The sequence below is a fragment of the Neodiprion pinetum genome, chromosome 2 (genome assembly GCF_021155775.2).
Source record: "Neodiprion pinetum isolate iyNeoPine1 chromosome 2, iyNeoPine1.2, whole genome shotgun sequence".
In the NCBI taxonomy this organism is placed as follows: Eukaryota; Metazoa; Arthropoda; class Insecta; order Hymenoptera; family Diprionidae; genus Neodiprion; species Neodiprion pinetum.
In genome coordinates, this window is record NC_060233.1 from 3,464,529 (window position 1) to 3,485,908 (window position 21,380).

General features: G+C 37.3%; 1 protein-coding gene and 1 long non-coding RNA gene across 7 annotated transcripts in view; one reads left to right on the top strand and one right to left on the bottom strand.

The window, feature by feature from the left end:
- The window catches only part of Axn (protein axin), a 71,483-nt gene that overhangs the window by 28,361 nt on the left and 21,742 nt on the right, over nt 1-21,380 (bottom strand). Inside the window, exon 1 of one of the 6 annotated variants that reach the window (XM_046613141.2) lies at nt 69-251. The exons of the other annotated variants lie outside the window; for them this stretch is intronic. The gene's annotated coding sequence lies outside the window, so the exon portion shown is untranslated. Of the gene's footprint in view, nt 1-68; nt 252-21,380 lie in introns of those variants that run through there. 6 annotated transcript variants of the gene reach the window in all.
- On the top strand, nt 11,134-20,651 carry LOC124212768 (uncharacterized). The gene is made up of 4 exons (XR_006881744.2): nt 11,134-11,618; nt 19,682-19,800; nt 19,917-20,140; nt 20,535-20,651. It is a non-coding gene; the product is annotated as an uncharacterized lncRNA (long non-coding RNA).

The following is a 21,380-nucleotide window of genomic DNA, read 5'->3' on the forward strand; positions in this document are numbered from 1 at the left end:
ACCTATGGGTATTTATTAGCGATATCGCGTAGATAAAAACGTCAGCTGCGTCAACTGGAATGACATACCTTATCTTTGCTGAGATCCATTGACGGGTGGTTTGAAACGATTAAATTGAGGGTTAGGTTAGGTTGGGTTAGGTTAGTTAGGTTAAAAGTTACACGTTACTCTTGTAAAACAAGCACATTTTTAAAACACAAGTTTGACGTCAGGCACAAGCAACTAAAAACCACCATCGCCACCGCAAACAATCGGAGCAACACTAACCAACAATGATAATTATAATTTATATGCCTCCAAGGCGTGAAATGAGTTGTTTTTTTCCCCCTTTTCTTTTTAGTTATATTAATATTCAACGTCTCGTTTCTCTCTCTTCTTTTCTTTGCGGAGGAATCGGTGAAACACAAACGAACACAAACGAACACACACGTGCACTTGCAGTATCTAGATATAATGTTATAAAAAAAATCTCACTCACGATACACGCCACTCAACAAAAGTGTAGACCAAACTTTGTTATTCGTACACTTCCTTGGATCGAATTTATTTAGTTATATATTCCATTTCGTAGTTAGTAATTTCTTGACACGATTTATACATTCTAGCGTGTGTGTTTATACGTATAATATAAAAGAAAGCTGCACTTCTCGCTTAGTACTTATGAACGAGCATAAACGGCGTCGCTTTGACCAGCGTTGAAGTTACCGCGCCTAGCGCTGATTTTCCAACCGGCGTTTTTGTAATTGTTTGTTGCACGAAAAAAAAATCCTCTTTACACGGACACAAGCAGTAACTGGAGCACGGATGAATATGACGAGGGAATTAAGAAAAGCACTGCACTGCACTCTGATCGCATTGATAAGAAAAAAAAAAAAAACGATTTTCAAATATTATACGCGATTAAAAAAAGAATTGATATCGTACGATATCTCGATAGTTCAATCTTTCGCAATTTATATGCAACTCTGCACGATATAAAAACTGCACAATTTTGCCCACCCAAACCGTAAACGAAAAAACAAACAAACAAAAGGAACAACAATTCCAACCGCACCGTGAATTTCAATTTAACAAAAGATACCTCGAACGCGATCTTTTTGTTTTTTTCAATCCCTGTAACGTCGTTATATATGTATATATTAGAGAATCAAGTATTTGTCATCAAAATGATTTTGTCAATTTATTAAAGCAACTTGTTACACGCGAATGTGAATTCTTTTAAATGTTGCTTCGTATTTGGCGGTCGTCGTCAGTGGCAGACTTGAAAAACACTCGTATCAGCGCCGCTGCGTACCGGCAGTACGTCCTCCTCAACGTCTGCCGTGAAACTGAAACAAGAATGTTGGCTGCACGGTTACGCTGGCTTACCGCCGGCGAACCAACGGCGAGAAAGAGAAGAGAAGAGAAGAGAAGAGAAGAGAAGAGAAGCTGAGGAGGAGCGGCCATGCAGTGACCATGTGACGACGACGCTCTCTCTCTCTCTCTCCCTCTCTCATTCTAACCTCCCTTCGAGTAAACCGAATGATATTCAAGTGCGCGGCAGATTACGAAGGGCAATGAGGTAAGGAAAGGTATCGCAAGGTAGAGAGAAAACAACTGGAATAGCCGATTGATAAAGGGATCAAAATATCGAATTTTCGTAGACACGAAAATCTTGTTGGTAGAAATTTCAAAATGTAGAAAGTCCAAGCGTAGAAAATTGTAAATTATATAGAAAGTCGAAGTATGACAAAATATGGAACGGTAAAATCGAGAATCCGCATACGATTCTGCATTATCGACATAGAGGAATTCTGACGACTCTACAATTCAGCATTCTATGGTCTGACCTTTCTATTCTTTACGCATACTCTCCTACTTTCAACGTGTTTCAAAAAATGTTTAAATCTAGATTACGCTTCTTTAAAAATTCTACACATTGCGATCCTTCGATAGTTTCATCTTTCTATATTTTTACCTCCACCCGTATCTTGTATGGGTTTTCAACTCATAACGTGTCCACCAAAAAGCGATAAATAGTAGTTCGACAATTCACCGGAATGGCGCTAATAATCAATCAGGGTTGAATCCGATTGGCGCTTTCTGAAACTTTTGCTGCCAGCACCGCCATCTTGATTATATTCTATTTCACGGACAATTTCTATATATGGAGATAGTCCTCCTTACCTTTACCCTCCGTACGGTAAATGAAGAATATCGCTGCGCCCGAACTTAATACCAACGTGTACGTACGATTGTATGTATGTATGTATGTATGTATGTATGTATGAATGCATCTATGTATAAGTACACAAAAGAGGCGGGGGGGGGGAGGGGGGAGGCCGGTCTATCGCCCAGGTATAAGGCGGAAATTCTTTGGAAGAGCCCTTTAAACCTACCAAGGTAGGCTTACCGGTTGCCCCACGAGTCCAAATTTCTTCGAGGAAATTGAGCATGCCGCTTACTAATTCGGCACCCCTTGAAAATCCATGAGAATCCATTATCATTATTCCTAGCAATTTTACAACCCCGGTGTAATATGATTTATTATCATTATTATTTGTGTAATAGTACCTTTTAATTTTCTTTCGCTTTGATCGTTCAATCAATTTTTTATTTCAACACGAAGTCTTCTCTTAACGGTTCTTAGATAATTTTTACTGTATAATAATATGTTTCTCATACTACCAATATGAATTATTATTATACCCAAGTACATACATAATAATGAAAATGTACCATTTGAAAATTTCAATATCATTCTTACATGTATACGATATATATGTATACCGGGACAATCTCTTGAAACTTGAAAATCAATCGCGCATGCGCCAAATAATTAAATCCCATTTGTCGGCGAAATCTTCCCGCAGCGATATTCTTGTCCGCGATGCAGGCTGGCCAACCTACGCAAAATGTGTACGTTTGAATTTTCAAAGAGCGTAAGCGTTAAATTCCGACCGTTCTTTGAAGAATCAACTTTTCGACCCAGTAACAAATGCTTTCCAAACCTTTCCGAGTCACCGCCTCAATTATTTAAGATTCTAACCTCGAAAATTCGTATCAACCACATCGCCGGCAAAAATAGTTTGACAGCTGAAACTTGGGATGGCCAGCCTGCACGAACAACCGATAAATCTCGCGCACGCGCAGTTGATTTATAAGTTTCAAGAGATTGTCCCGGTATGTATATGTATACAATAAACACGTACTTATTTGATAATAATAAATTTTTTCCCTTCAATTGTTTATTCCTCTGTTTTGTATTCTTTTGAGGATCACTCGCGCGGCCCGAGCCAATGATAAAAAATAAAATAAAACCATGCTGCATAACTGTTTACACATGTGTGTACGTACGCGATCGAATCGAGGCCATGTGTGTTATAGGAAAGAAAGGTAGTAGATAGGTAAGATAATTGGTCCACCTGGAGCACAAAACCCTTTGTTTTACAACCGCTTTCATGCATGAGCGCCACCGCCATTTCAATAGAATTCCCAGATTGGCTGTCCCAGCCAGGCACACTGCCGTTTCAGTACCTGTAGTTAGGTATAACTTATACAAACGAATGGGAATTATTCGGTTCCTCTCTTCAATTCGATAAATTATACGTACAACAAAACTTGCACATGCACACAAATTGTACAGAGGTTTATCCATAACGATTCTCCAAATCAATGCTCCATACGTTTAAAATATATGTGTAAAAGCTCGAAAAAACGGCCACGAAGCTAAAAGTAATCGATGCGTCGATTAATCGAGTTCAAGCAAATAATCGAACACGACTCGATTGAATCAGTAGATTAATCGCTTAATCGGTTGTTTCGTATTTTTTTGAAACGGTGCATTTGAAACCAAAATTTCGCAAATTTCGGTACGTAGTCTTAACGGCGGAAGAGTTTTTTGATAATTTATAGTTTCATTCGAAAATATTTTTCGATCTCAGGTAAAAATATTCGTTTATATGATAATATTTGATACTTTAATCACATAAATTTATATTTTTATTTATATTGTATGGCCAAGTTTGAAAAATAATCGATTATTTTTTATCACTCTTGTGTCTCACTTACGAGTGTAAATTTTAGAATCAACTTTATATCACAAACTAGAAAAAAAAACAAAAAAAAAAAAAAGAAAGCGAGTCCAAGTCCGTATGACTGCCAAATTTTTACAGATCTCGAAATACCCTGTAATTCGGGTTTATTTATACGTACAAACACTTGGCTAATAAATAAATCTGACCGTTCGTACCCACAAAGTATTATTTATTAAATATACGTACAACACGTACGTGTGTGTGTACATATTATTTACGATGATTGTTAAAAGGATGTGAATACGAAATAAGAATGTTATTCCCACGTTGTACACAACACGTGTACTTTTATGTATACAATATTTCAGCGTGTTATAATCTACAGAAAACATCAAAAAGTATTGTAAAACGTCGGTCATTAGCGGTTATTGAGTTGTTACACGTTCCAATACCTTCAAATTATATACGCGAATGGATTGTACACACATACGTTAGCCTGAGTTTGTAGGCGAGTGCGTGTTCTCTCATGTATCAATTTTTTTTTTCTTCAATTTTTCTCACCATTGCATTGCATTGCATTGTATTGCATTGTATTGTACATACACAGATACGCTGTGTTTATATTTGTATAAGCAATAATAGATCAAATATAGTAAGTGTGTATATCGTACACACATTATATATATTGTATTATGTGTACGGGATAGGTGTGGAGAAAAGTAACGAATCATATACCTAGCGAGCGAACGAGATAAGTGACAGAGAAAATGGGATAGCATAGATGAAAGTATGTATACACGGTTTATTTTACACACACGTGTGTAAGAGAGCGTTGCTTTGATCTCGCCGCCGCACGCGATCTCGGCTCCGACACACATCGAAACACATACTTGGGTAGGTAGGTACCTACCATCAGAGAGACATGCACACCTACCTATAAAGCCGCATCACCCACCACCACCCACACACACGGTTGTCCCGTAACCGTCAATTTAATATCCCTCTCCGTATGATAAACATCGGACAACTTTGCCATATTATACGCAAGAGACATGCATACGTATAGGAAAACGTACATGAGTAACGTAAAAGTTGTCTGTAATTTTCATTTCAAATATCATACACGAAGGTGTATTATACACGTACACATATACATATAAATATATATGTATGTATAAATATATATTTTAGATATAATTTAACATCGCATAGCGTGTATATAATATAATATCGCGCGTTAATGCTTCAATTATACGAGCTCTTTGCTTGTTTGTATCCAAAACTTTGATCCTTTCCGACGTCGGAGATAATTTAATGCGATATTATAAATGTCTTCTTCTTCTTCTTCTTCTTCTTCTTCTTCTTCTTCTTCTTCTTCGAGGGATATATTGTATCGTTTATTAATTCATCCGATGGATTTCTATCCGGTGTGTGAAGTGGAAAATGTGCGAGTACAAATTACCGCACGGGCTAAGATATAAATAATACGAGGAAAAGGTTTTATAATTAGAACATTAAAAATACTGAAACTCTTGTGTCTCCGCGACGGTTTAAATGTATTTTGCTATTCATTTTACTCGTTGGTCAGATCCCCACAAATCCTCTTATCTATTACCCAACTCTTGATTCAGACTAAGGTTCGTATAATTAATCCCTAACAATTCGACACTAAACGTTTGGCAAAATGTTGATAATTTTCTGTAATACTCAAGAGTTTGGACATAATTGCAATATAATGAATACTTGCAGTTTGATCGATAAATCAGAAACCAGCTGCGGTTTAACGAAGTTCTATAAAAAAAATGGATTGACGGTTAGAAAAAAATGAAAATTGAATAATGGGTACGTAAACATGTGAAAAAAAAAAGATAAGCCTGATAAATTTTTGTCATTCTAAATTGCCTGTGAGCCTAGATATCATTGTATTATCAGTATTACTGCAATAATATATCGTGTAACAAAGAGCGTCAGTTCGCAGTTAAGAGTCGTAGGTGAGCCGTAGACGAATATTGCAAATATGCGAGGCGAAAAGATCGTTGCATCCTTGTTGCAGACGATTCTTTATATAACAAGAGTGTGTTACGCGTTTTTCCACGAAGCACGAAATTGAGGTTAGGATCGCGTAATGTCAGATTCGTTAGTGACAGCGCATGCGCGCAGTACAGAAAAGAGTACTTTCAACTCCTATGACTTAAAAGTAGTCTTTTTAGTACACCGCGCATGCGCATTCGCAGACTAACTCTACCGTCATAGAAACGAATATTTGGCGTACGTAAAAACAAGCTTGAAAAAACGCGTGAAACATTCTCGCGTTTTATAAACTACTTTTTCACCTTGGTGACAATTGGTCGTATAATGTCGCATCGGTAGATCGCAGATACCAAGAGTCTGGATTCAAACGCGTTAACGCTTTGCGAATGGTATTATAGTGAAGCACCTAAAGGAGAGCGCGAGACGCTGCGGCGACGGTGACTGACGATGCCGATTGGCAAGAGAAGAGAAGAGAGGGAAGGAGAGTGTGGCGATGCGGGAAAACGAACGAACGAACGAACGGGGGAAGGAGAGACGTTAAAACGAGTGAGCGAAGGAAGGAAGAAAGGGAGAGGGAGAGAGAAAGAGAGAGAGTGGTGTATGAACGAGTGAGAGCGAGGACACACAACCACCAGCAAACGAACTTCAAAGGACTCTTTGATGGTTCCCGCCGCCTGCTGCCATCCCGAGATCTTGATAAGCCGGCATTATAAGTCCGTTGTATCGTATCGCGGCAAACCAGTTTTCCTTCGACTTTATTGTAATTAAATACATACGTCGGGTCAGCGATGCCGCGTGAATATCATCCGCGACGCCATTTCTACATTTACCTTGCAGAAAGAATTCTCAAATTTCATTATCCTCTTCTTCTCAACTCTTTCTTTTATCTTGAAACTAACCCGGTATCGCGAACAGATTTTTCTCATTCTTCTGTTGTAACCTGAGTTTGAAAATAGTTAGACCAAGGTCCGATGGACAAGTTAGACATATATGTGTATGAGATACTCTCTCTAAACAACCAACCTTCTATGGCCGATGCCAACCGGCGTCAGTTGGTAATGTTTAGCAATGGACACTAAGCTAAAAATAATCGATCTATCGATTAATCGAGTCTAAAAACTATAATCGACCACGACTCGATCGAAGCAGTTAAAATTAACCTATTAATCACTCTCATTTCTATCAATCAATCTCATTTTTTGCAAACGATGCATTTGAAACGAAAATTTCATAAATTTCCGTACGTAGTCTTAATAGCGAAAAAGTTTTTTCATAGTTTGGAGTTTTGTTCGAAATATTTTTCAATTTCAGGTAAAAATATTTATTCATCTTATTCAATAATCTTTTTATTTTTTGTCATTCTTAGTAATGGGACGCGCAATATAAAGAAATGTAAACGCCTATTATTCATTAATAAATATTATTCGTTGTGATACGAACCCCAGTGTGATTTTATTTCGGCCAGACGGGCGATTAAGCTCTTAAAAATACCACACTTCAACGGTCATCTCGCATGGCTTCATCGTACATCGCGATTGATGGTTTTTTTTTTCCTCTTTCATTTATGCCGTCGCACGTCGCGATGCACAGGGTATGCATGTACGTACCATTGTATAAGGTAATTAGCTTAAAGACTACTCGGCATCACTCCCCTCTTCGACTCTCGTATCCACCTCACTGCACAAAACGAGACCCCGTTCAATTTGCAGGATATCCGATCGAATCATTGTATGTACCTACATAATATAACCTGCAACACCGCCGCAAGAATTACGCAAATTTTACCGAGGGTGCGACCCTCCGACAACCGCATTTGATTATTACAACCGCGGGTAATAAATCCTTGTAAAAAAGTAGATAAGATCAATTTCCCGATAACCGACATTTTATAAACAAACCCCTGCGATTAATTCGATCACCAATTCAATGAATTTATAGTCTCATTGTCAATCTCACTCACGCTCGGTCGGTAACAGTGATGCAGAATGCATACATGCAGAGTGAATTCCTATCGACTTTACCTTCCGTTGTCTGGTCAAATTTAAAGCGCACACCAGTTACAATCCGAGAGCGGTTGTTTCCCAGGGTGACCAACCATCATAAACGACAGTTCACTACCGCGAGATGTATAACCTATAAAATTTTTAAACCTTTGAGGACAACTATCAACGACCTCTGTCAAAATTTTTGAGGTTACAATACATCGCGGCAAACTGACGTTCAAACTTACGACGGTTGGTCACCCTGGCAAACAACTGCTCTCGGATTGTTAGGGCGTGCGCATTAACCCGTTCAATCACATACTTTTCCCCTCAATATTTTGGCTTGAATTTTGTAACTCGGTGAATTTCAGGGGTCGCTGATGACGAATCTGAAGTTTGAATACGATAATTTCTAAATTCAAGATGTCGGATTCAATATGGCGGATGTAAAATAATAAAAAAAAAAAAAAAAAGTAAAATTCGATGCTTTTACCGTATGAAGTAACAAAGATAATTTGAAGTTGTAAATAAACCGTGATAAAAAGCTGGGAGGTCGAAATTTTTCAGATGGGACGCTGAACTTCCCACTGTGGCTAAAACGGATTAGATTTTAGCCTACGATAGAACGTGCTGTTGTTAGAAATTCACGCTGTACCAAACGTCGTTCTACAAAGTCCAATTATATGGTGTATCCTCTGTACCGTTGCTATAACGTATGTATCAACTACGTCGTACACTGTATACCCATGCATATACTCACTACGTATAATAAGGTGCATCATTGAGGATAGATTGTAACAAGCAACGGAAAGAGAGGAGAAAAGAAAAGTTTCCGCTTCGATGAGAGGATCCTGATCCTGGTAATGATCAGAATCCTACGGACGGGAGGACGCGACTCTATGTACCGAGGCACTCATGTGTATATAATACACATCGTACATATACATGTGCACATAAGCGCCGGAAAACCCTGCAGGACACAGATCATCGGCGTCCCGGCGTGAACAATAGAATAAGGCAAATGTCGGGACCGCGTGCGACAGCAGCTGACGATGAAGGTGGTGGTCACTCGGTCGTCTCAAAGAGTGTGTGCAACAGCCGTTCACAAAATTTCTTTCATCTTTGCCGCCCCTTTAGTCGCGCACTTCCCGCACCGGTATTTGAAAAGAGAGATGCAAAAGAGAGAAAAGAAAAAAAAAAAAAAAAAAAGAAACAATATCTGCGCTTTTCTTCTTTCTTTGATTCTTTTCGTTTCTTTTTTTTTTTCGACAAATATTTTTTGGTAATTTTTACCGCAGGACACGTTGCAAAAAAATATAATTATACACGAAACTTTAATTATACGTTGTATAGAATTTATTCGAATGTGTTCGAATATAATACATGTATACGTATATACAATCCGTGTAATAATGCAAATAAAAAAAATTTGTTAATAAACGTCATTCAAATGCGGAACTGAAGTTTGTTTCAATTGTTACAAAATTTAGTTTAATTCTTGCAAAAATTATTGTAAAAAAGTCGTCAAGAATTATTCAAGGACTACTGACGTTCGATAACGAAGCCAATCAAAGTTTTAATAAATAACGCCGTTTGTAAATTTTAGTTCTATCCTGTTGTATTTTTCAGATTAAATTTTGTATAAAGTTATTTTCTAATTTTAGTCGCCAGTCCGCGTACAGATGCATACGTGCATCTCTGTGAAATACATCACCTTGGTACTGTATTGTTACGATGTAACCTGCTCAAATATATATATATATATATATATATGTATATATTGTATATACAAATATAAGAGAGTAAAGATCAGAGAGTACGAAATGCGACACGCCAAAGCGGCGTCTTTGACTTTGTGAAACTGCCCTCTCTTTATAAACTCCCGAAGAGAGCTTAGCCGAGAAGGTTCGCGCATCACTGGGACGATTACGCCTCGATGCGTCTTTCCTTCCTTGTTTCCTCAACTTTTCCCCTTTCTTTCGATCCTTCTTCTTCTTCTTCTTTCCTACCCCACCACCCTTCAGTACACAGAACCTTAATGCCTCACGGCGAACGGTCGATCTCATACCTCGCGTCCTTTTTAAACACATCGAAAACGCCGAACGTAAATACATGTAATAACAACGGTTTCCCACGGATCGGCAGAAGAACAATTTTAGAATTTAAAAACTCGTGACCATTAATTGGCAAGTACTAGAATTACAGGCTAAAGCTTATATTCCATACGTTTATCCATTTCGTTCTATGTTATAAAGGTACGGATCAGGGAAGAATTAATCACACGTATTATTATTACGTTCATTTCGATTCAAACAAAGGACAGCTTGGCTTCAATCGCAAGGAAAAACAGGAACATAAACGTGAGGAATATATGACATACAAGTTATGGCTCGTTTTTGTTTCTGTGTCTAACTGTTGGGGCTATGTAATAAAAGATTACTCCGTCGGTATTGAAGATGACAGTATTTCCATCATTCTAGCTACACCAACACGGCTTATTCTATTGAGAAGACTCGTTTTCTACAAATTGACCGCAACACCTTTTCTTCTCCCGTCATATTTGTATATTAGCATTGTTGAAAATTTAATTTTATCTCTTTTAGCGTTTTCGTGAAAACATTGGAGAGGGATAAAAAAAAAAAAATTAACATTGTGAGCATATGTTTATAATTTAAGTAATATATTTTCAATTTTTGTATATTTTTTAAATGTATCTTCGTAGCTTGTAAATATACTAGCAAAAATTTTACTTCGACCATAAATAAAGTATCGACTATTGGCCAACCGGCTTGCTGTTATTTTACCTTTCGTCTCTATTCTGTTCTTTCACAGTGCATGTTATAAATTTACCATTTAAAGATAGAGTGAAAACTTGTGACTATATAATCGAATGAATACCGGAGTGAGCGTTGAGAGCAAAATCGCGTACACACAACTGAATCATCGTGAATTCCCAATTCTGCTTACATATATGTGGGTAGAGCGATACGAACGGCAAACGGCTGGTTGGTAAGTTGAAACCTAAAGTTATTTCGCTCGCGGTTCTCTCGGATCGATTTCATTCGCGTTCGCGAGACTGAGTGAGGTTAATATTATATATACGATGTGGTGAAAAGAAACTTGGGCTTTTTTTTTTTTAAACCAACACTGCGGAGACGAGGTGAAAAATTATAACTGTAAAGTACAGGAAAAACCGGCTACGTAGAAAAACTGAGAGGAAAAAACATATCGCGTGAAAAATGATAAGAATAAGAATAAGAAAAAAAAAAAAAAAGACAGGAACCTGATCACGGTGTCTATTAAAATATCCGTAAAAAATTCAAGGATATTTTCAGGACATTTTCATTCAACGAAAAAACGCGATTCGAGACTGGAATCCACTTTTTAAAAACAGTTACTCGTCGAAGACAAATAAATATATCATTTCGCAGCAAATCTTAAAAATAGAATATTTCCAGTACATTTTAAGGACAAGTAAAATTCAAGGGACATTCCCAGGACCTCAAGGATCTCAAGGACCACTGAACACATGATATTAAAACTCATTGTCAGTGATATGACCCCTATTTAGAAAAATGAAAAGGGCGAGGTGAGTGAATAAAAAGAAATATTGTAACTCTGATTTTGTTGAAAATTTTCTTATTTCCCTCCCGAACGATGCGTTATTATTATTATTATTTGTTTATTTATTTTAATTAAAAATTCAATTAGTTGACGTGTATAATATCCTATGTATTTAAGCTTTCCACGTATCGCGAAAGAATTGTTTGTTTTTCTTTTTCTCTGCTTTTCTTCGCTAAATTGAACAATATTACACACTCGCAGCCCGGTATAAATTTATTGCTGCCGCAAGAATTTATTTTCATCCGTTTATCTTTCACTTGGGAAAAGAAAAAAGATTTACAAGAAAAAAAAAAAGAGAGAGAGAGAACAGTGGTCGTTATTTATCTATTTCTCTTGTGCCTCCACGCATTGAGAGTTTTTTTTTCCTTCATTTTTGTATCTTTCTCTATTTAAAATCGTTGTTCTTTTTTTCGTACCTTCTTTTCGCTATAATGAACGTCACGATCGATTGAATGGTTTACAGTAAAAGACTAGAATAGTAATATCGACGTGGTGTACATGGATATATGCAGTATATAAATAGAAATACGTTGGCACATGGTACAATGTATGTACAATACATTGTAACAGCGCATATATATATATATATAAAAAGTAAAAAGACGACGATAGCTTAACGAATCTTGATATTACCGCAGGAAATTTTTCTTCAACTTTATCACGTATAGTGAAAGAATTGTGGGGAGGGAGAAAATAAAGAATTAGGTAGGGAAGTGTGAAAAAAATTTACATCCGAGACGAAGTTTTCATTGTTACACGCACATCGACAATAAATTGATGGAAAAAGAAGAAAAAAAAAATTTAATAACTCGTGAAAATTTCGGTTATAAACCTGTATAAAGGTACATATGTACATATATACATTATAGCCATGCGAGAATATAACATTTACCAAACAAATCGTGCAACGCCGCTATTACACGTGCCACGAATTACATATATACATACCTACATAGGTATAGTATTATGTATAGGACCCGGATTAATATGTAAATAAATATTTTTTTTATCAATACCATTTTCATTCCTTTATTAATTTACTACATAAAAGTATGATGTTTGTTGTAGCCAGAAAATGCAGTATCTAATTTTCGTATTTTACTATTTAAAAGTACATATCATTTTGTAGATTTTAATACATATTTATCCGGTATTATCGCTAATTACGTATTATATCCTCGTGTACACAGGTACTATATATACCTGTTACTTATGAAACGTTCATTTTTCACGGACGTTTATCGCCACGCGTAAGTATAATTTATTATACATGCCGCTTGTCCGTCATCGCGACTGTAATCGCGTTTAAATACGTAAGCAATATAAACGATAACTGGTCGTATCGAATGATACGCACGTGCATCGCGTATTTATACACCATATCTTGGCATATGATTTAAGTGGATATATAATTGGGTATGATGCAAAAGAATATTAAAGAGAGATTCGCGGTAAGAACGAAAAAAGAATTTACGAATTGTAGATTATAATTTTTTTTTTTCATTTCGTTTTCATTAATTCTGTACATTTGTAATTATTCGAAAAGTTAATTTTTTTTAGTTTGTTTTTTTTTTTTTTTTTTTTCTTGGGGCACGGGCGAAACGCACGACGTTGTATCCGATAATGTATATGTACTCAAGTAGTGTGAGTGAAATATAAATTTGTGCACGAATTTGCGCACCATTATTATACTCATCCGTAACGAATCTCTCTCTTAACCCCCACCGGCGTCTTTTTCTACCGTGTCGCCGGGCGTCGATGCGCGTCAAATTTAGTAATTCACGCTGAATTTAGAAAAGTCCGATCTCTATTATATACGTCGCGTCATTCCCTCTTCCCCTCGGGCCTAAACACCCCCCTCCCCCAGACAAGGTTCCGCACAAAGAATGAGCGGTAGCACGAGAGAGAAGGAGCAAAAAAAAAAAAAAATAAAAGAGAGGTTGAAAAGTGAAAAATAAAAATAAAATGAAAAATAAGAGTAGCAGATGTGAAAAGAAGAAGAAGAAGAGAGATAGATATCCGGCCGCGGAGGTTAAGGAACAACAACACAACCGACGCCGACGACGACGACGACGACCTACAACGGCATGAAGGAAGGAACCGCTGTCGGCAAATTATCACCGTACCTCTGTATTATACGAACATTCACATGTGCCACACACAGGCGAACGAACGATGCGTTCAAAAATTCAAGTACAACACGGTGTAACGTATAAGCTTGCGTGTGTGAATGAGAAGAAAAAAAAAAAAAAAAAAAACAAAGAAATCTGTGGAGAATTATGGGTAAACGAGTAAACGATTAAACAACAAACAGATAGACTATATATTAATTATATTTAACGAATAAATGTAGAAATGAACATCGCATTAGTATTCGTTACGTGTAACAAGCGAGATAGCAAGTAAAATAGAGTTGACGACACTTGTTACAGAGGAAAAAGAAAAGGACAGATGCAAAATACAAAGACAGATCAATGGAAAATTAAAGTGAATACGGAGAGACGGCGGCGGAGCAGTTTGGAACATAAAAGATTCAACGATCTCGTGTAATTTAAATTTCTAAATTATATGTGTTGGGATTGTCACTTTGCAATGCGCCATCTGGCGGACAAAATAAGCAAGCTAATGGAATAAGACCGACAGATGACCGTTGATCATATTTTTTCGCGTGCGGATGTTAGAACGGGTATATTATTGATTACGTTTCATTAATTCTTGTGATACGAGTAATTTGAAAGGGTAAAAATTACGATTTGCATCTATTAAAATTAAAAACTTAGGTTTACGCGGTGATAAAATGGCGCCTAGAACGTGGCTCTGACGTCATGGACACATTTTCCAATATTTCACAATACAGGGTTACATCGTACGACCGGATAATAGGGAAAACTTTTATGCGCCCGATTTCGTTGGTATTATACACCGTACATTATATAAAGCATGTGATACACGTTAGATACGCTTACTGAATGCTAAAACGTGCAGGATATCGGAAGGGCGCGTAAGCGCGAAAGAGAGACACGCGGATAGAGGGAAAGAGGGAGGTTAACTGTTCGAAGGGGGAGAAGTCCGCGGGCCAGATTGCGAAGAGCACTTAGCCTTTGCGAGCACTTGGCCTTCGGCGGGGTACGAAGGGGGTATGAAGTCCGGGGGGGGGGGGGGGGGGGGAGGTGGCTGTGCTCGAGAAGGAAGAGCGGGGGCACTTTGAATCGGCGAGCGTCGGGTGCTCGCTGCTCGGTTGATAATGCAGGTACAATACGAATCAAAGCAATAGTCACTTACGCAGGACACTCCTGAACAATAGAGACAATTATTGTACATGCAGCGCGCGGGGCGCGCACACAATGCATCAAACGGACGGCGAAACTGGCGATGATCAACCCGAGGGATATATGTACGTAGGTATGGGAGTAGTCGGCGGAATTGAAGGGGAGAAACTCACCCCCGTTGCTCCCATACCCGGGCCATTCGGTTTGTCGTGCCGCCGCCGCCGCCGCTCTCGGCTCTCTCTTGCGTTTTGCCGTCTGTTTGTCTGTCTGTCTTTCCTGAACGGATCAAAACAGAATTCGCGGTCTCCTTTTGTTTGCGGCATTTTTACGAGTGCCCTTCTGTTACAACGTGGTGAGGCCGAAAAAGGTTCGAGATAATCGGAATCGGTTAGGTTAGGTTAGGTTAGGTTAGGTTACAAACACAATGTCGTGTGGTCAGTTTTTACCGACCAAGTTGCAATGCGAGACTGTAAAAGGATCGTGATAACCGGAATCGGTTAGGTTAGGTTACAAAGATAGTGTCGTGTGGTCAGTTTTTACCGACCGAGTTCCAATGAGAGACTGAAAAAAGATCGCGATAACCAAATCGGTTAGGTTATGTTGCCAAGATAATGTCGTGTGGTCAGTTTTTACCGACTAAGTCATCTTATTATATTATATATACGTATACACGTACGCATCAGAATTAGAGTAACGTACAAGAAAAAGTTTGTGTATCATGAAAAATTGTATTTTGGTAATATTTTCCTTCATTCGAAACTGAATCAGACAGAAGAAACATGTATCCATTCTTATCGTAAATATTTCGCTAATAAGACGCTGTTACAAAGTTCGGAACGACATAAAATTCCACCAATTTAACCATAAATTCGACAAAATCACCCCGGACTTTCCCGTGATTTGTTACCAGTTAAAACAAAACCCTCGACTAAATTATTCTTGATATTTCCGCAGGTATCCCACGGGTAGAGTAGAAACCTTGAAAATCATTTTCATACAATCTTATTTTCATTTGTCATAGCTATCCTGTTTAGGTACGTTGTTACTTGCAGAAGGGTGCATAAAAAAAGATATCGGCACTCTATAGTGGTGAAGGATCAATTAACGATTGCAGCGCCCTGCGGATAAGTAAGCGAGACAATAATTATTCCTCAAAACGTTTACTCTGGAAGGAGGGGGGGGGGGGGGGGGGGGCCCAATCAGGCGAGAATTTTGCGTGTAATTACCCATAATCCAACACTGACTGACAATGAAAGATGGGTCGGTGTGAGGCGTGTGCATCCTTAGCGATGCCGTATGACGGATACGTACAAAGTGCACGGCACTTGTTATGCATGGATATGACATGCATGCATGTTTATACGTACATACTGTAGATTACACATGTATGTGTATTGTATCTACATACATACATATACGTAAAACAGAGACGCCGCCTTGCCAGGGGCAGTCGTTATACGCCTACTTGAGCTCTTGTGAACCTTTGAGAATTGAGAAGAGAGAGAATGCTTTTGTTTCGCACGGTGTATATAACGTATGCATGCACGTACGTATATACGTGAATTTAAATGTGTGCATGCGCAATGTATACACATATTTTGTACTTATCTACGTATAGTCCATATATACATATAGTATATACTAGGATACCTATAAGCACGCTGCACGCACATCGTGTACGACAAACCTGCAGATATATTGTAAGGAACCAAGGCGTGCGGTATAGTACGCTTTGTATCGCATATTATGCGAGGGTAGAGGGGAAGGAAGAAAAAAAGATAGAAAGAAAAAAAAAAAAAAAAGAGAAAAACACCGAGGGAAAATGGTAAAATAAACGATTTATCTTACGCTCTGTGTATTCTCAATTTCGTCAACTTTTCAACGCAATACTGTACGTAAGGCGGGTATGTTGTTTGTTTAACCAACAGAATCCTGACGATCTTTCGATTGACATTAGTTATGTATGGATCGGTAAAGAAGCTACCTTTCAATAAACGGAATTATAACGCAATGAAAATTATCTGCGAATGAATCGCTCTGAATCTGCAAAAGTTGGAAAAATCGAGAATTATACGGTTTAACCCTTTGAGTCAAACATTATTGTAATGAGTCAACTTTTATAACAAGATGGTATTTTATGGGTTTTGGTGTCACGAATCTGAAATCAGATTTCAAATATTGAATATGGCGGATCCAATATGGCGGACAAAAATTTCAAACTTGATCGAATACGGTAAAAAAAAATCTAGGCAGGGGTTTGCGGTGTCACTGATTGAATTCGCCATTCTGAATTTTCTAAATCCGATTCAGATTCGTAATCAGCGACTCCAAAAACTCAATCCAACAAGTCGTTATCCCCGCGGTATTCTAAGGTTAGATTCGACGGTCATGTGTTATGTTACGTTTATTGAGATTGAGTTAGTTTCGCGCTCAACCGACCGTGGCGCTGTAGGTTTCTCCGCGTTGCCAACGTAACTGTCTAGTGTAAAAAAAACTAGCTGTCTCAGATTCATTGTCCCCCAAGTGTGCGTATGATTGAAACTAGTCTCGAGTAAATTGGCATACCCTTTACACAACACCCTTAAATATAAACAATTTCAAACAAGTTTTTTTTTCTTCAGAGTATACGCAACCCGTGACGTGTAAGGAAAAAAAAAAGAAAAAAAAAAAAAGAAAAAACTGACGAGGATTCTTCCCGGTAAAATAAGTAACCTAGTTAGGTTACAGTAGAAAACGAAGACACGAAGATGCTTGTCGTTCGATACCACGTGTTATTGCAAACGGGGTACGAGGAGGAGGGTCGTGCGGCGAGTTCTCATACATCCTTTGATTTCTATATCATCAAAGACTTTGGCAACGGTTAACTTTGCGCAACATAAGCTCCTTGGGCATGCGACGCCGGGCGAAATGTACATGCATACCACCTGCACCCCGCACGTTACCCAGACTTTCCACTTTCCACTTTCCACTTTCCACTTTCCAGTTTCCAGTTTCCCGTTTCCAGCCTTCCGCATAGCTCACCGATCGCCTCTCTTCTCTGCACCCCCTCCCCGCAAGCCTTACAGCAACCCCTCACCTTTGCGCACTCCACCTCTAACCTTAGGCGCGTTTGGTCCTGTGCTTGTTCCGTTGCTTGCTGCTACTGCACCAAGTTAAAGAGCTTTCGCGTTTGTACCGCCTGCTTTGTGTCTGTCTTCTCTGTGTGAATATGGTAGAGAATTAAACTTCGTTTTCTCTGCCGTTTACCCTCCCTTCCCACCCCTCATTCATCATCGTCATCCTCATCCTCCTCATCCACCGTCCCTCCGGTTTATATATGTATCTCTAATCCCGCAAAACGGGGGAGAGATGTACGTAAACGTATTAATTAATACTGTACAAAACACATCACGCGTAGATATATTTCGGCATCTTCTGCGAGATAATAAAAAACCTAATATTGCAATAAAGACCTAATATTGTTAGTGTTTTTTTTTTCTTTATTTTATCGGTCGTCGACGTTTTTATAATGGCTCAAAGATGAGCTTCGTTTTCTTCGTTCGGTTTTTTTTTTGTTTTTTCCCCTGTTGTATGGAAAGTTTACGAAATTTTGTTCAACAAAAAGTGTCAAATTCAAATTTTTATTCAGACCGTTCTTTTATATTTATATATAATATGTCCTTTGCTTTCATCTTTCGGAGGGGATTTGAAAGAATTATTTCAATCGTGTACGATGTACAATTTGGAAAAAAAAAAAAAAAAAAAAAAAAAAAAACAACTTCCCAATACCGTAATTTCAAATTGTACAAATTTTGTAAACGATTTTATTCATTCAACGATATTTTTGCCGCGCAATTTTATACGAAATTACGAACCCATTCATTTTCATAGGATTACGTGAAAATAAAATTTTTTGATATTTTACAGGACACTTCGCTGCCTTGTTCACTTCACTGGAGTGTTTTTGAAAAACGTATAATAAAACACACTGTATATGTGTATACATAATTCTAATATTTAATCCGGAACTGTAATGAAATCACGATTTCATTCTTCGTCATATATGTATATATAATAATATTCGACATTTGCACATAATACAAGAGACAAGAATTTCCATCCGACCGAACTTTATTTGCTGGGCTTATATATATACACACACACATACATCACCCTTTGTACACGTATGTAAGAAAAACAAAAAAAAAAGTGTTTGACTTTCCGTAACGCATACATTGAACTCTGAAAGAGAAAAAGAAGAGAGAAGTGCATATAGGATGAGGCAATTAAACCGTGGCGGCATCCTTTGAGACTAAAATTATGATCATTATTATTATTACTATTAGTAATAGTAGAATTGTTATTATTATCAATATCATTATCATCGTTATTATTATTGTTATTATTGTACGTGTGTATTATATAATACAGACGAGAGGCGTAACATCTGTTCCCTATGAATAATCATACGGATATGTTTTTATTTATTTATTTTATTTTCTTTCAATACGATCATAAAGCAAAAACGTCACGCTGCGATGCTTATTTCACCCACGGCCATATTAACACCTAAATACGCGCGGTGCGTTCTGTGATCGCGTCATTTTTTTTTTTTTTTTTTTAAATACGTCAAACGCGAGATACAGAGAAAGATTAAATTATAATACATGTCTAGACGTCATTGCTCTTCATATTCTTTTGTCATTCTTTTTCTCTGCCTTCCTTTGTTTTTACTTTTTATTATTTGTTTCAAGTTTTCTTCCCGTTTCTCCGTTTTCAGAAAAAAAGAAAGTTCGATCCGTGCGGTGCGTTTTCAATTATTCAAACAACAAAATTTCAAAAAATCAAATAAAATTGATGATATCTTGGGAATGGATGAATGGATTTAAATGAAAATTGGTAACGTCAGATTTTTTGGTTCGCTAATCACGAATCTGAAAGATGGATTTGCAAAATTTAAAATTGGCGTATTCAATAAGCTGAAAAAAAAAAAAACTAACAACATTTGGATTTAGATGAAAATTGGCACTCGTCGGTTTGGTGGATGGCTGATGACGAATCTGAAGTCAGATTGCGAAATGGTGGAATATAAATCTAAAAATATTCCGAATTTGGTTCAAATTGGTAGACGGAGGTTTTTTGGGTCACCGATAACGAATCCAAGGTCGGACTTGCAAAATTTTCAACGATTGATCCATTATAATGGTTCAAAGTTAAAAAAAAATCGCCATAATTTCAGGTAATAACATATCCAAGGGTATTAAAATCGTTATTCACGAATCTGAATCCGTAGTTCAAAATTCGAATAGGATATGATTCTTTTTTTTTTTCTCCCTCTCAATAAACTTGTAACCTACATTGTGAAAACGGGAAGTTCGAGAGCTGGCTCGTGGCCAGTCAAAGGTCGCTTGTGTTTTTTGTTCTAAAAATTTTTCTCTTCATTATTATTCTTATTTCTTCATCTCGCAACCCCTCCCAAAAATTGTTTATTACAACCAGCGTCGTAAAAAATCGTATAACGATATTTCATTTCTGCAAAAAATTTCTGCATTCATTTTTCTTGTTTCAAATTATTATTCGGTAGGTACGATCATTAGAGGGAGCCCTTATATAACACTTGACGGATTTTCCAGGTTGTTTCGTTGGTCGGTGGTAGACGAACCGACGGATTCATTTTAAATTACAAGTCGTCGCGTCGGTAGAAGTCTAACAGCAGCAGCAGCAGCAGCGGCAGTCGACGAAAGTAAAACGTAAAGAAAGAAAAAAAGAAGAAGAAAAAAAAAAACAAAAAAAAAAAAAAAAACAACAACAAATTACGTTACAGCGAAAATAAATCCATGTTCAGAGGAAATATGCACGAAGTGCAGGCAATGTAACGATTATAATTACGTGACGCAACAGCAATTATTGTTATATAATAAATTACAGTGCACTAATTTTGCGATAAAAAAAAAAATATATATATATATATATATATATATATGGTGTAAAACAAGTTTACATAACCGGATATTAATTATTATACACGATGCAATTAATGATATTTCACAAATGCGATTTCACAACATGGATAATTGTTATCGAAAAATATATATATAAAAACTACGGTGTATGTACGATATACGGTAATAAACGAAAAACAAAATGTATAAATAACGGATGAAAAATGACAGTGTAATATATTGATCGAGATACTTATTTTTATGATAATAATTTTGTAAAGGAAATTTTTTTACCGCTACTGTGCAATAATACAGCTACTGTACGTACACGCGTCGCAAAAAGTGTTTACCTACAGCTCCTCTTCATCTTTCGTCCGCAAGTTGTGTGATATTATTTTTCTCCTTCGATTCTTCTTCGCTTCCTTCTCAATTTTTTCTACCATTTCTGTTCCGTTGATCGAATTTATTCCCACGTCGACGTTACAAGTTTCCGGATGAAAATAAGTGAATGAGAAAAGGAAGAAGATGAGGAAAAAA